The sequence below is a fragment of the Kogia breviceps genome, chromosome 5 (genome assembly GCF_026419965.1).
Source record: "Kogia breviceps isolate mKogBre1 chromosome 5, mKogBre1 haplotype 1, whole genome shotgun sequence".
NCBI classification, from domain to species: Eukaryota; Metazoa; Chordata; class Mammalia; order Artiodactyla; family Physeteridae; genus Kogia; species Kogia breviceps.
In genome coordinates, this window is record NC_081314.1 from 1,023,515 (window position 1) to 1,041,049 (window position 17,535).

Consider the following 17,535-nt stretch of genomic DNA (forward strand, 5'->3'; position numbering starts at 1 on the left):
TAGCTGACTGGGGAAATTATTACACAAAAAGCAGAGAAGGAAGGAGTCTCTTTGTTGTGTTATTTTTTTTGTTTTAATTCACCTCGTTTGTCTGGGACTTAGTTTTGCAGAGGTGGCAGTGGTTCATTCCAAGCATAAAGATTTTTGAAATCTTTTGCAACATCTGTGGATGAATATAAAAGCCCAGCACTTAGGAAAGAGGTTGGGTCATCAGCCAACAACATGTAAGTATTAGCTGAAGCCCAAAGACAGAGACTAGACGTTAGCTAAGGGTAGAACCCCATAGAACAAAACTACTTAAAGTATAGGCAGAGAAAGAGAAAGATGTTGATTGAGAAGTGAGGTTGTGGCAGCTAGGGACAGAGAGCACATAAAAAGCAATGGAGAGGTGGAGAGGTCAAGAGTTTTAGCAAGAGAAAGGGGACCAGGAGGGTGAAGAGTGAAAGGGATCGTTGGAACTGGCCACTGGAAAGCATCGATGGTGACCTTCGAGAGGGTCTTTTTGGTAGCGTGTGAGAGTGGAAGCCAGACTAGAGTTTGTGTTGAGGAGGTTGAGATGTTGACTATAGATTAGGCATTCAAATGGTCTGGAGGAGAAGAGAATGAAAGAATTAGGGTGGCAGCTTGAGAGGAAGGCTGGCCAAGGAAAGAAGCAGCAGCACATAGAAGCAGGAGTGGAGACAAGAGAATGGGAGACTGACTTGAGCAAAGTCCCAGAAGACAAAAGAGGATGCAGTCAAGGGTACTGGCTCCGGCAACTGAGAAGGAAGTAGCAATGCAGGAGGCTACAGGTAGTGAGGAAAAAGTAAGCTATGTCATACCAGGTGACTGCCTCTTTTTTATCTTTTTTGTTTTGTTTTTGGTAGGAAGTCATATCATCTGCTAAGAGTGAAGACATTAAGGGTGAAATGATTTGATAAAGAAGACTTATAAAGGTTTTAGAACAGACCTCCGTGATATTATGTGAGAAGGAGTTAAATAAGAATATATTAACAGCCCCGTTGGCCCAGCTGTGCTTCGAGATGTGTTTACAATGGCACCTGTTGGGCCCTTTGGTGACTCTAACCCCACAAGGCTTTATTAGTAAGCAGCAGTTTTCCGGTTTCATGACAAAATCACCTGGGGCACTTTAGAAAGCACTTTCACCTGAGTGTACATCCTGGAATACCCTGATTTAATCGGTCTGAGGTACTAAGAATTTTAAAAGATCATTAGGTCATTCTAATGTGCAGCCAAGCTTGAGAAACACAGTACTCAACCCTCACTTCTTTCATTAGTTAAACCCAGGACTGAGTTCAAAACATTGAATATAGTTGGATTTAAACTAAGTGAAACCTGGGCCTCCAAGATAATAATAAATAAATGTTCATCAAGAAACTTCAGGAATTATAACCATCTCAATGCTGCACACATTCACACTTAAAAAGTTTATATTTTCATCACCTAGGCTTTCAGTTTTTGTATCCCCACATCAGCAAAACTGTCATAAAATCTAAGGAAATTTTTTAAACTTATCAACTATCTGCCAAATAGTGAAACAGGATGAATGATGTCAGGTTTATATTGTCCATCATGATTGATGCAGACTCAGCATATTTATTCAGCAAAACTATCATCTTGATTGTTCTGGGTTTTTTTTTTTTTTCTTGCTTATTTCTCATACTGTTTTCTAATCTAAAACAAATGCCATAAAAAGTAATATAATGAGTAAGACAAGAGGAAATTTCAGTCTGGGTTTTACAGTCCTGTCATTTAGAGTCTGGACGTCAGTTTTGCAAATTCACCTATGATTTTATAAACCTGGTAAATTGAGTCATTCTTACCAATTTCAGGAAAATAGAAAATTATTCACTCAAATATGTTTTCTGATTTTGAACACTAATTCTAATTGGGATTACACAGTTTGAAACAAGCCACAGGTGATTATAAATAGCAAATTAAAAGTAAGGGGGGGCTTCCCTGGTGGTGCAGTGGTTGGGAGTCCGCCTGCCTATGCAGAGGACACGGGTTTGTGCCCCGGTCCGGGAAGATCCCACGAGCAGCGGAGCAGCTGGGCCCGTGAGCCATGGCCGCTGAGCCTGCGCGTCCGGAGCCTGTGCTCCGCAACGGGAGAAGCCACAGCAGTGAGAGGCCCGTGTACCGCAAAAAAAAAATAAATAAATAAAAAATAAAGGGGATTGCTAAAAGGAGTCACAGCGCCAGAGGCAAGAAACCAGAGCTAACACAGAGAAGCGACATAAACAGCTAACTCCCATTCAAAAAAAAGCAGACATAAGATCTCAAAAAACAAGTCATTTCAATTAAAGACAAATGGCCTTCATACCTCAAGCTCCTCTAAGGCCTAATAGAGACCCTGAAACAAGGACAAATTTATGTTTAATATGTTTGGTTTACACACTTTGTGTTTGTATGCATATACACATATGTATGTGTCATATATATAAATATTGGGGGGCATACATTTTTTTAATTAAGAGAATTAATATATTTGGTTATCTCATCTTTGAAAATCATAGATAAATAAGGGAATAGTTTATTTTAATCATGTTATAGCAGAATAAACTCCTTGCCTCTGGTAAAAGCAGATGTGATGTCAATTTGTTAAAGCATCCTCTCTTCTGTAGCATGTCAGATAAACTCTCTCTGGTCTCAGTTTTTTGGATCCATTAATCAATCAAATCATCATCCCTTTTCAATCTGGTTATTGTGAGTTTACACTAATCTTAGTTCATTTCTCAGAGATAAAAAGTAATCCTCTTTCAGTCTAGTATCATTTACATCTTTCCCGTGAGTTCATTCCAAATCAAAATGAAGGATGAGTTACCCCTAGGACACTTCCCTGTAGATAGCTGTCATCATGGTATACATCATCAATTGACATTCCTTACTTTTCCATAGATTAAGAGATGCAACTTTTGAAGGGAACCTGGAAATTTTTACCCACTGAATTTACCAGCGTTCGTACAGTAATACCATCAGCAGGCATATGATATCTAGGACCTTTAAGAAAACACATGATCAAACCAAAATGAATTGAGTAACATGTGTCCATGGAAGGTATTTATTAAGATAATTAACCAACATTCAAAAATGCACGTACTCCAGCAAGTTAAATATAAATGGATTTGTAAACTTCGGAGGATCACAAGAAATAATGCATGTCCCAAACAGAGACCTTAGTAGCATTCAGAAAGTTTTTGCAGTATCTGAGAATCTTAAATTATTATACAAATGAGAAGATAAGGCCCAAATGTAAAATGGTAAAGCATACTAAAACATTTATTTATGAACTAAAAAGCATCAATGTTCATTTCCAGAAAAATTATAGAAAAGGTAAATGCACGGAATAAAATATAATAAACATCCTTTTAAATGCATAGGTGAGCTTGCAAAAAGTAAGGAAAAAGTCCAGGGGTCAAAGGAAAACAACTGAAGAATGAGCCATCTCAGGCCTGGGTTCAAGTCTACCGCACTCATCTGGTCAGTGAAGTTTAACTAGCAGGGGGTTTAATACAAAATACATTCTAGAACCAATGATACTCCTAGAACTCTAGGCAGAACAAATGCAAACCCTTTCAGGAGAGACCGTACCTTAACCCAGGTGAAAAGGCTGACTAACTATAAATTTTAGCTGAGAATGAGCTTATTCTCATTCTCCAACAAAAAAGTCAAATGAAAGTACTACCTTTGAAACAAAGTGCTACACTGAGTATCTGTGCTTTCACTTATTGTTTTCTCTATGGTCACCCCAAGTGATCAAGTTGGTTTTGCAGATGTTACTTTCATTTCTAAACTTCACTCACTGTTCATTTTTCTCACTGTTCAGATATAATCTTTCTATATGACTTTTTTTCTGTATTATATCCTCAAGTCCTTACATGGTTGTGGAGTAGAAGGCAGGAAGCATGGAAGAACAAAGAAATATGGTCTTTCTTTTAACATCCAGGCTTATTCAATAATCTATCAACTAGGAGTGAATTTCAACTAATAGGGTTAAAGTTAAGCAGTTACATATTTCCAGAGGAAAAAGTCAGTAAATAGCTTATGGCAATTATTTTTTTAAATAACTTGTTTTTGCGGTTATGTCACAGAATTATTATGGATTCAGTGTAACCTCCTGCACTTTCTTCATGCATATATAAGTAAAATGATAATGAATTCGATGTTTCAGTATCCTGAAGGAATGCAGAAATATGAAAATTTTTCTCAATTATCAGAGGGGTAAATCGCTTTCACCTAGTTGAAGTTTAAAGTACATTTTATGTATTCCATTTCCTCAAATGTCAGAAATCTCCACATGGAATTCTATTTACTAAAACATATTATTTCCTGACTTTGGCAAATTGGCATTCTTGTACAAACATAATTTTAGTGACTGAAATTCTTCTTAAGGAAGGTGTTTTTGACCTCCCATGTCCCGTATAATTCATCTTACAGTGAATGTTACAAAGTCTATTAACACTTATGGGCTTCTATTCACAAACTAAATACAACTAGCAGTAACTTGGGGTCACATTGGTGCAAAATAAAAGTGGGCCAGAATATGAAAACAATATCAGCAAAAAAAAAGAACCACCCTATATTTATTTGTAGATGGACCAGTGCTAATAACATGATGTTTCTTGATCTTTTCCCCTACATTGCATGCCAAACTTCCAAGTTATAAGCAGGTGAAAATCCTTCTAAATCTTTCAATTGTAAAAATACATCCAAAGGCTTCTAGTAAAGACTAGAAATGCAAGTATATCTACTATAATCTGCCACATAGCAATGAATAGCTCACAGGGCTAAGAGACTGGTAATGCCTCTTTCTTAGGAATTACAATTGTGTTGACATGGGGGGTGAGGTCAAGGGGCAACTAATTCACAGACCCTCTGCCCAACCCATCAGCAACTCCTGTAAACTGATGCTTCACACAGACCCTACCCCTCAGTAGCTAGAAATGGCATTGCACGTCCACTCTATGTTCACTCCTTGGCAGCCAGTGCTAGTTAATCACGTGCCTGCACAATAATGCTGCATTACACTTGGCCTCAGGGCAGCACAGACACAAATGAAGGAGACTGGCATCTCTGATACGTTCGCCCAGCATAAAAACACTCATACAACCAACCTCTCCCCGCTACCGACCGACCTCTCCCCGCTACCGACCGACCTCCGGGCAAAGTAGCTATTTCCAAGATTGCTTGTGTGTTCTGTTTTGCTTCAGTAGAAGACTCCCTATAAGTCTTTAAACAAAATACATGATAACTTGAAGGAAATGCTGGGAGACAGGTAACTAGATGAGATGCTTCATCATTCACAAGTGTTTGTCAGAAACATACAGTTGTGAATTGCTATCTATACTATAGATAACAAGGTCTGTACCAGAGCATCATCAGCCATTGTAAGGCTGGAGCAGCATAGAGGTGTGCTATGCATCAACTATGAGGTAGCCTTTTGCTGTAAACAGAATAATATTTCACCCATGTAAATGGACACTGTGTTTACGTCAGTGCTATTCACAAGTGCAAGGAGGTGAGGAAGTCTCCTTTAGAGTACTTTTCACATGAAATAAAAATAGGAGAACTGATAGCTGATATTCAGAAATTTTCATCTATGTTAAACTCAGAGGTTAGTTATTACTAACATCAGTACGTAATACTTACATAAAGGTCTAAGTTATTTGGTTTGTTTTGAGTAAGCAGGACTGTAGACTATTCTGTAAAGAAACAAAAATACTATATGGTATGCTCCCTGAGCAAATTTCTTTGTCCTGAGTGTGTTATGTAATAGTGATAATATTCTTATATAAAAAATAAACCCCAGCTTTTAATCATAAGATAGGTTTGGTACGTGCTTAGTTCAGTCTGGTGAGATGCTGAAAAATGATTTCAAGTTGCATCCATAAGGTCCATAGTTATAACATGTTTCTTTCTGTCTTTTTTTAAACCATGATCTCAGCTCTGAACCTTTTATATGCAAACAGGGAATGTCCAATTCTCAAGTCCATAATTTCCTATTTCTAATAAGGTCAAGGAACTTTGGTTTGAATTTTCTAAGTGGCTTATGTTTTGTATTTTTACTGTTAACCTGCTTATTATACCTGCTAAAAATTAAGCAACGCCACTTTGATTTGTCTACATAATTTAAATAAGCTTACGATCCTCACATAAGGCAAGGAAGTACTTCTTTATCACATTCAATATCATCAAAGGTAAGCTTGTTAATACCAAAGTTGATTATTAAGCTTGTTAATACCAAAGTTTTTGATTATCTGAGCTTACACAACAGGCTCATACAAAACTATATTTATTGCCAATGTTAAGCATCACCACGAATTGGTACCTTCTTGGAGATGTTTCCGAAAGTGTCCATAACATCTAGAACCAGGATGACACCAGAATGAATGTTTTTCACGACTGAAACCTGAAGGGATCAATACTATGATTGGCCCTCAGCCAGTTTATTAATATAACTGAGGACCAACCTGAGAAGCGTCTCTGTCCCCATCACGGAATGTTCATCCTGAATCTCCCACATAGGTCCCTTCAGTAGCAGTGCTGAGAGAACTCCCCAAAGATGAACTGTATTGTATAAAATACTCCTAGCTCTCTGCTAGGAGAGGTTTGGGAACCTCCTGCTCCAGGCTCATCACTCCAGTTGCCCGCCATCAAACACGGTGCTTTTTAATATTATTCAAGGTCATATGTAATTGGGCAATTGTGAGCATCCACTTAATTTCCATTCTCAACCCTGGCATTTTACTCACATCTGTGCTGTTTTGTTTGTTTGTTTTAGAAACAAGTTAGGTAACTCTCCAGGGAGAATAAAAACAGACACCAAAAACATACACCAAACAACTGCAGTTTTCCTCCAAGGTCTTCAGTAGTAAACAAGGAGGCCTCCGCTTGACGCGATGGTTGGAAGGATTGACTCAGTCAAGGGAAGCTGTTGTTGCCACAGTCCCTCAAAAACCTCACAACAGGTAAAAGATTATAACGAGTATCAAAATACCATTGAAAACAATCAAGTCATTACCCTTATACACTGCCCTCCCCTTCATTTCTCTGAATAGGCATCTAATTTATAATCAAAACATATGAATTAAAAACACTGAAATATCGGCACAGAAATTACACATTCATTGTCTTTTCTGGAGTTATGTATACCAGATTCAAAAAAGCTGGCAGTCAGAGGCATATGGAGTTAAGGTACTGCCTTCAAAGGGGGTGGGGTGGGGGACACACTCTACAGATATCAAGAAAAAGAGGCAATCCCAAATTCGGGAGAAATGATGTCTTAAAAACCTTTAGTACCATATGATTGGCAGCTCTGAGATCTGAAGTATCCTTTGGTTCACACAGAAGATAACAGTCATTTTTTTTTTCCTAATGCAATATAAAGGGAATGGTATTTCAAGAAAAACTCCGAGGGTTATTTTCAAAACCATCTACAATGCTTCACTTGAATTTTCAATTCTTGGGGATGTTGAATTCTGCGAGGGAGGGTGTGTGCTTACATCTCTATACACACGTACATAAAGACAAACCCTCTTTATATGTATGTCTACATTCTATAGAAAATCCTCCTACACACACACACAGACTCAGGCTCGCTCTCTCTCACACATGCACATACAGATACACAGAGCATCGCATCCTCTGAGTCACGTGACACATGACACCCTGCTCAAAGGTAATTTACTTAGAGTGATTTGTCCGTTTAAAAAAATTCACTGTTCCTCAAGGAGTTAAAAATCCCAGGTCAGCTGCTGTTTGTGCAATACTGTTCCCCTGTACTTGCATGAGGTAGACTTCCCAACCGGGGCGAGCAAACGATACGTTAAGAGCAAGGGTCATGGTTTTGAACGGAAGGCCCCGTTTTGCTTCGCTCTTCCGGCGCTGCGGCTGACTCTGGGGAGGAAGCTTCTGCAGGTGGCGGGCCTGGCCACTCGGAGACCTCGGACCTCGCCTCCTGAGGAAACGGTGGCGACGGACAGCCGTGCCCGCCCGCCACCTCTCGAGGGAACGTCCACGCAGTGCGCGGCTGGGGCTCTGCTTCCGGTCTTTCCTGAGAACAGGAGGGCGGCTGCATCCAGCTCTGTGAGGGCAGTTCGCCACCATGTGCGTGATGCTCTGACAGCAATGGCACTTCTCTGGCTGAGGAGCTAGACTACATTCCTTAGCATGACGATCAAGGCCACCACTGTTGTAGCATCGGTCTCCTTTGGGTTTTCTTTTTTGTAGTGTCTTCCCTTTGGGTCTTCTCTCACTTCCTAAACAGGGGCTCCCACCAGTCCTGTTACCCATATTGATTCAAGGCCTTTGGAAAATTTTTTTAATGTGAATTCCACTGGTTCTCCTTCTTTCAGGCTTCTAAATCCTACCATGAATAATTTGCTTTCGTGTACAAACACATCAACTAGAATATCCACGGGGCTTCCCTCTCGGTTTATACCATGGAGATGAACCAAATCCCATTCACACGTTGAACCACTCACAGTGGCCAGTTCCATGCAAAATCTGGGATTCCTCCTCTGCCTGCTCTGGCAGCTTCCCGGGCTCTTTCTTCTCCACCACCTTTGCTTGCCCCGCCTGGGGCTGATGAAACCTGGTTGAATGACCTCATTGTCTTCTGAAGAACATTTAAGAAATTTCCGCAATGAAGACTCTAAATACATTCTGTAAGATATTACTCGAAAACACTCAATATTTATCAATGTGCAGCTAAAAAAAAAAATTTGTTTTGGAGTACAAATCCTCGTAAGGCACCCGCATCCAGTGTTCCAGTCAATCGTCAGTTACTGCTCCTGCGAATGTACAGATTCTTCGTTGTTGTTTTCTTTTCAAAAGCAACCTAAGTCCAAGTGCGTTTTTCTCTGTTCTCCTCAAATCCTTAATTCTAATTCATAAGCCATAGTTTCTTATTACCAATAGACTGAATCTCTGAAACACTTCTCCTGCATTTCACAGACTTCTCATACCTCAGGCCATAGTTCCAGAACCATGTCCTCATGACTCCTGACCAAACCAAGTCCATCATTGTCTCACCCCTTTCTGAGCTCCTACAGTAGAATCAGACAACCCACTCACAAACTCCGGTATACCTGCCCTATGTGGTTCTCTAGTCAGTCATGGTAACCTTCACGAGAACAGGAATCTCCTGTCTTTACAACCTCGCATGTCCCTGAGCAAAAATGGGTTCTTATTAATGCTAATTAAATTTAATTGTACAACAGAGTTCCTAAATTATAAATATATTTATAACTTATAAAGAAAGAGTAAGGAGAAAAACCTTAAACCTTGTCAGAAAAATGGTTCCTCCAAATTATACAATAACCCAAAGGGATATGAAGATATATGTATACATATAGCTGATTCACTTTGTTGTACAGCAGAAACTAACACAACATTGTAAAGCAATTATACTTCAATAAAGATTAAAAAAATTATACAATAACCCTAAGAGCAAGGACCTCTGAGTCACGTTTTTTTCTCTTAAGCACCCAGCATTGTGCCTGACGGTATAAATTTAATAAAAGTTTATTTTTTGGCCCATGGATGCACAATAAAAAACAGAATTAAATGCTATCAAATATGAGAAAAAGAGTATGCATCTAAAATCATTCTATTTTTCAAGGCAAACAGTAATCCGTTTGCTCAGCTAAGCAGGTATATACCTGAAGAATTATAGGTCAGCATCCACTATACAAGAGCATATAATTAGGACTTCTGTTTATTTAGTGCCTTATTATCTTAAATAGCATCACAATTTTTACACACAACAGACAATAACATACAGAATCAATAAGCCACAGTCTCTGGGATCATAATAAAGAAACAAATCTGCTCAAGAGATTGCAGTTTTTATGACATATGGTAAATGAATATGTCAGTATTTATTCTCAAAATGCAAAAAGAAAGGGTTGGGGTAAGAATGGACAGGAAAAGGGAATTCTGATTTTGTTGGAAGTCTTTCATATTGATTCGGATTTACCAACAATGTAAGCCCAAGTTATATTTACAGCTATCAGTGATTCACTCTTTATTGACTTAACTTGAATATTCTTTTTTATATTGTGATACTGACATTATAAAAACCACAGAACCGGGCTTCCCTGGTGGCGCAGTGGTTGCGAGTCCGCCTGCCGACGCAGGGGACGCAGGTTCGTACCCCGGTCCGGGGGGATCCCACGTGCCGCGAAGCAGCTGGGCCCGTGAGCCGTGACCGCTGAGCCTGCGCGTCCGGAGCCTGTGCTCCGCAACGGGAGAGGCCACAACGGTGAGAGACCCGCGTAGTGCAAAAACAAACAAACAAAAAAACCCCACAGAACCGTCATTTTAATTTTGGATTTAAATCTGTCCCAATTTCACAATTATGTTTTTACAAAATCCATATTTAAAGTGTTTTCATTAATATCTTATTTTTTGGCTTCTATGACAGAATATATCTGCTCTCTAAAAGCTAGAGTATATGCAATTTGTGTTTCATCAGAAAAATTAAATGTGATAATATATGTGACTCGATGTGTTACTACTGTGTTTTAGAGCATCAGGAAACCTTTATTTCAAACCTTTTATATCCAGCATCTTTTCTCCTTGAGGGAAAATATAATTTTTTTATAAGGATGTTGGTATAATATGAAATACTTTTTGAGGAGCCGTAGCTCATACTCTAATATCTAAATGTTTGCCCTTTAAGCAAGATTTTGCTTTCCTTAAGATTTGTCTAAAATGATGATTCTTGCTTGGACTAATGTCTCCAGATTGAATCCCTGCCCAACTCCACCATTCAGAGAGTTCAGCCTGTAGATTTCTCATCCTTCAATGCAATCTTAGCCAGAGGTATTGTTTAAACCTGATTCAGATTATGTCACTCCTCCGCTCAAAACACCAGTAACTTCTCATCTCAATCATAATAAAGGGCAAAGTCTTTAGAAAGCCCTACCAAGACCATTGGAGTCTTGTTGCTCACAACCCCTAGCTGACCTCAACTCCTGCGTCTCTCCCCTTTACCTACTCTTCTCCAGCACCTTGTTCCTTGAATATGCCTCTTCCACTCTCATCTCAGGACCTTTGCACTCACCACTGGCTCTATCTGTCTGGAATGCTCTTTGCCCAGATATCTGCAGTTTTCCCTCATTTCCTTCAGGCTTCTCAAATGATATCTTCCCATGAAGGTCTTCCCTGGCTACCATATAAACCAGCAACACTCTCTACCAGCCCTATATTCTCCTTCACTGCTTTATTTTTCTCCATAGCACTTATTACTAAATGATCCCATAACATATTTATCTATTATTTATTATCTTCCTCCCCCTTTAGAACATAAACTCCTCCAAAGCAAGGACTTTTTATCTATTTTGCTCACTACTGTGACTTCAGCAGCTATAAGAATACCTGGAGGGCTTCCCAGGTTGCGCAGTGGTTAAGAATCTGCCTGCCAATACAAGGGACATGGGTTCGAGCCCTGGCCCGGGAAGATCCCACATGCCACGGAGCAACTGAGCCCGTGCGCCACAACTGCTGAGCCTGAGCTCTGGAGCCCGCAAGCCACAACTACTGAGCCCACGTGCCACAACTACTGAAGCCTGTGCGCCCGGAGCCTGTGCTCTGCAGCAGGAGAGGCCACCACAATGAGAAGCCCGTGCACCACAACAGAGTGGCCCCCGCTCGCCGCAACTAGAGGAAGCCCGCATGCAACAACGAAGACCCAACACAGCCATAAATAAATAAATAAGTTTATAAAAAAAAAAAAAAAAAAAGAATACCTGGACACAGTTGGAACTCGATAAACATTTGTTAGATGAATGAATTCATTGTTGTAAATAGAAACACTTATTAATACTTATGAAACTCCAACCTACAGATGTAGCATGACATTTCTCTCTGAAATCAGTTCCCTACAAATTATATCTACATTAACTATAACCCATTTATCTGTCATTAAAGAATTAAAGCATTTTAAACACAATAAAAGAGTACAAATGGAGGACGACTTGTCATACGTCTAAACATTTAAGAGTTATTAAACAAGCTAAAAATGTTAATACATAACATACCTTTCTAGCTTGATAATATGCCTTATTAATGACAAATGCTTCAGGCCAAATTTTTCAGCTATTATTTGGAAACAACTGTTTGAAAATTCATTTCTATATCTTTTTGTTCTTGGTTTTGTGTGTGTGTGTGTGTGTGTGTGTGAGAGAGAGAGAGAGAGAGAGCGAGCGAGAGAGAGAGAGAGAGCGAGAGAGAGAGAGAGCGAGAGAAAGGAAAAGAGGGGGGGAGGGAAACAGAGAGGCAGAGAGAGAGACTGTATGTTGCCAAGAACTGAGTCCTCCTCACAGTGAATGTTTGCAGTACAGACTTCTAAAATATGTTCTGATAATCTCATCCATGAAAGCAGTAGCCAACTTTGTCCTAACAGAACCAAATTTGAGTAGCTTTTCATGTTGGCCCAACAGCCCTAGCTAGTATTCACTGTGCAAAGAAATTGAACTGGGAAGTGATACCAAAAGTGCCTTCAGTGTAATCCAGCAGCTTTCCATGCTCTTCTGCCAAAATAAAAAAAGCAAAATGGTTGAGAGAAGCCAAGATGTAAGTGAAAAAGAACGGAAAAGGGATTTAGTTCACGTGAGAGTTATTTGTCCCTCTGGGAAATAACGAAGTGCAGACAACGGGCCCTATCCCCAAAGGACCACATAATCCAGATGTAAAAACCAGACATAAAGATATGAATAATTCACTCAACAATATAATTCCAGGACAACTTATAAATAAGGCATAGCAGTGTGATTGGAGCTGTACTTACAAGTATTGAAATAAATGTGAAAAGTAGAACTTGCCTCAGCTTCAACAAGGAAGACAATAATAATATAAGTTATCATTATTTTGTGTCACTTATTTTGTGCCAGGCATTGTTCTAAGTGCTTTTCATATATGAACACATTTAATTCTAGAAACAATGGTGAGAAAGGCACATTATCCTCAATTTATAGGTCAGGAAAATAAGCCACTTAAAGTTCAAGTCACTTGCCTATGGTGGTAGAGTTGGGATTTGAATTCCAGCAGTGTGGCTCTGGAGTTCATGCTGTTAACTACTACACGATGTTGCCTTTGCCCTAAACAATATAATCATAATTAAAATAATAGTGCCTTAGCTGTATAAAGTGATTTATGGCGCACAAAATGTCACTCTATATTCATTCCCTTATTGCAGACTTTTACAACTACTCTGTGAATTACACATGACCATGTTATTCCTGTGTTACAGTTAAGAAGTTTTGAATTTTTAGATAAGCAAAGGCAAGAAAAAATATTCCACACATGAGGCAAAATAAAACATGCATGGGATTAATAAAGTAATGGGGTCTCTGTCCCTGATCTCCTAAGGGCATTATTTGAACAGAGCACAGGCACAGCTCCCAAACCACAATCAATAATTTTCAAAGCTGGTCCCTTATAAACTCTCAACTAAAAAATGCTGTCTCTCAGGTGTCTCACAGAGGTGCACACACTTCCCTAATTTTACAAGGGCACTGCCCTGTGAATAGAACTATTCTTCTTATTTAACAAAATATTTAAATTCTCAGCCTGAAGGAGGATTCCCCAATGCAGTGTTTATTGTTTATACTTTCAACCAAAATGTACTCACCTGAAGAAAACAGAATGTCTGTCCCCCAAATAAATTCTATTGTCTAACCTAGATTAGCTGAGCTGATTGAAGCTTCAGTATGGGAATTTTCAAATTGCAGCAGTTATGTGTCATTATTCAATGGCAATAACTAACATTGATGTCATGCTTTCTCTGCGCCAGGCTCTATGCTAAGCATTTTAAATGCATATTCTCCATTCAGTCAGCAGGACAATGAGAAAAAGAAACATTAGCTTTTCCTGCTTAGTAGATAAAGAAATCAAGTTTCAGAGAAGTTAAGTAATTTCCCTGTGGTCACACACTTAGTAAACATTATGGGCACTGAGACCCAAATCTTTCTGCTTAATAGCCCATGCTATCCTATTATCTGAGGTTGTTTGCTGTACATCACAATGGAAACACTAACCACAGAAGTTACAAATTCAAAAATTTAAAAAAAAAAAAAAATGAGCTCTTCTTGTAGTAACTAGAAAGAGGAAACTTTCTGTGTGGGAGTCACTTCTGTTCCTGATGCAGCTATGTTTAGTTAAACCATGTGAAATGTCCATTTTTTAAGGTCACAAATAGATATAGGTAATGACATATAATTCAACATTAATAGGTATGGAATAAGGGGACCTGAGTTCTAGGTCAAAGATTGCAATGTTACATTCAGCTGGGCATTATAAACATGTATTAAAATGACTAGCCCCAAAGTCTGGAGTGAAGAAAGTATTTCTGGTATGAACCTATGTTATCTTCTAAACAAGGAGCAATGTTTAACTCCTTCTTTATGAAATAACCTAAATTTGCATTGGGAAATCCGTTCTTCCATTGGATACTGTCTGGTGGGACAGTTCATTAAGATGTTTTTTCTCTCTTCCCAGAGAAGGGTGGTACATGATTCAAGCCAGACCAATCACACATTTGAAAGCACTGGAGTTGATTCATGCCCCAGCACCCCCCAACAAAACCTGTCTATGCATTTCTGCAGTTGTTACTTTAGTTCCTGTCCTTTAAAGCTTGATTCCTAAACTCTCCTTCCATTGCTTAAACTCTCTCATATTCAAAACAATATTTTTTTCTGATTGACTAGATGTTAATTCTGTTTAATTCCATTAAATTCTATTAAATCTGCTTAATTCTAGTTAATTCTGATTAACTAGCCTCAATTTCCATTGTTTGGAACTAAAGAACCTTAAAAGATCATTCATTTTAGCAAGACATAGCTTGTGGACCAAGGGTAGTGGATGAGACTGAAGTTTACGGTAAGGATAAAAATCAGGGTAACAAAGAGTAGGTGGGTAGAGGAGTTAGATAAATTTATGATACAAGCAGGTTCGAGATCATTTGGGACAGGCTAGGGGATGACTTTATAGGTGGATGTTAGTTATTATCAATATTCCAGTTTTTGTGTTGGATGATGGGTTCTTGGATGCTTATTTTAAAATAAGTAAATACATACATACATAAGTAGATACATCATAAATATTGAGTTGGCCAAAAAGTGTTTTCGGTATTTAAGAAAAAGTAAAGCACACATTTTTCATTTTCACCAAGAACTTTATTGAACAACATATTCAACCTTTTGTTCCACTACCTTCTGCCACCTTTCAGGCAACTTCATAATTCCATCTTCCCAAAACTTTTTATCTTTTTGAGCAAAGAACAGTTTCATGTGCCTTTTACAGTCTTCCAGGGAATTGAAATTTTTTCTATTAAGACAATTTTGTAAAGACCAAAATAAATGGAAATCTGAAGGTGTAATGTCTGGTGAATATGGCGGATGAATCAGAACTTCCCAGCCAAGCTGTAACAGTTTTGACCTGGTCATCAAAGAAATATGTAGTCTTGCGTTATCCAGATGGAAGATTAGGTGTTTTCTGTTGACTAATTCTGGATGCTTCTCGTCGAGTGCTGCTTTCAGTTGGTCTAATTGGGAGCAGTACTTGTTGGAATTACTTATTCGGTTTTCCAGAAGGAGCTCATGATAGAGGACTCCCTTCCAATCCCACCTTATACACAATATCACCTTCTTTGGATGAAGACCGGCCTTTGGTGTGGTTGTTGGTGGTTCATTTCCCTTGCCCCACGATCTCTTCCGTTCCACATTATTGTACAGTATCCATTTTTCATCTGTCACAATTTGTTTTAAAAATGGAACATTTTCATTACATTTAAGTAGAGAATCGCATGCAGAAATGCGGTCAAGAAGGTTTTATTTGCTTAACTTATGTGGAACCCAAACATCAAAGCGATGAACATAACGAAGCTGGTACAAATGATTTCCAATGCTTGATTTGGATATTTTGAGTATGTTGGCTATCTCCTGCATGGTACAACACTGATTGTTCTCAATTAATGTCTCAATTTTATCGCTATCAGCTTCAACTGGTCTACCCAGATGTAGAGCATCGTCCAACAAGAAATCTCCAGCATGAAACTTTGCAAACCACTTTTGACACATTTGATCAGTCACAGAACCTTCTCCATAACTGCATAAATCTTTTTTTGTGTTTCAGTTGTGTTTTTACCTTTCTTGAAATAATGTATAATATGCCTATAATGTTGCTTTTTTCTTCCATCTTCAATATTAAAATGGCTACACAAAAATTCACCAATTTTGATAAGTCTTTTTTTAAATGCATGCTGATATGACAGCTATCACATACAATCTAACAAAAGTGTTTCAAATGAAGTTAAAGACAACTAAGTGCTACTGGAGCCATCGTACAGCCATCGTACAAACAAAACTTTTGGCCTAGCCAATAAAAAAACAAACAAATAAATAAATAAATACCTTAAGTCATAGACCAGTGATGCAAATGTGTGATGAAACAAGAATTGTGATTATACTAATTTTGTACACTTAAAATAAATAGTATTTTTGGAGAGGTAGGAACTGTAAAGAAAATTTTAAATTAGGAAATGACTGAAAACAAAAATGCAATTTTCTATTCAACTAACCACTCCAAGGACTTCTTTTAGATAAATTGTTGCAGCACCTAAAGGAGAAAAAGTTGAATTTACTCCAAAGGCTATTTGATAACATTCTAAATCCTAAAATAATTTAGCAGTGGAAACTTGAAAAATAAATATTAATGAAATTAGATTCACTGAGTTTCCTGTCTGGTCCTTCTGTTCTACTAAGGCATGATTCTTTAATTCAATAATGAAATACATTTTAGCAATCATTTCAGCAGGATCATCACCAAAAATCTCATGTTCTTCACTTTATTTAATTAGTTTAAAACACAGTGTTATCCTTACAGAAGCCTAACTTGTTATTTTAGAAAAAAAAGAAAAAAAGAAAGGGCGGGTGATATGCAAATGATTCTGACTGAAAGAAATAGTGAGGAGTGGATGATTACTATCTGAATAGACTCCAAGTCATGAGAAATATGAAATGCAATGACAAAGGCAGCCAAAGGGCAGAATTCTTCAGAGGCTTACATTATTGAGCGCTGATCATAATTCTGATCAAGGTCTTGACTAAAATTCTGAGAAAAATACTATTTAAAAAATATTATATTGTTCAACTTTACAAATTTGCAATGTCTAGCAAATATACAGATATAATAGTCATGGAATACCTAGATCATAAATAGTATGAATAGTCAGTAGAAGAAAAGAAACAACATATAAGTTTTCCAAATCCCAATATATTTTTGTACATATTTCAATGTGATTATATGTAGGCCAATTGAGTATAAGCTATACATCAAAGACAGATACATCAAACTTTAGAATTGAAAAGAATTTAAATTTTTTTTTAGTCTGACTCTCTCATGTCCTTATTTTAAGACAATAATGTATCTGAAAACTTTGTGGATTCTATAGTTTTGCTATTATTTTAAAAGATGAGAATTCTGAGGTCCACAAGAGTTAAGTAACTTGCTATGTCACTTAGCTAGCTGGTG

The 17,535-nt window shown here is 38.1% G+C and overlaps 1 pseudogene; it reads right to left on the reverse strand.

Annotated features, from left to right (window-relative positions):
- Positions 1–7,825: 7,825 nt before the first annotated feature.
- LOC131757583 (protein lin-28 homolog B pseudogene) lies at positions 7,826–8,611 on the reverse strand (annotated as a pseudogene).
- Between the last annotated feature and the right edge of the window lie 8,924 nt (positions 8,612–17,535).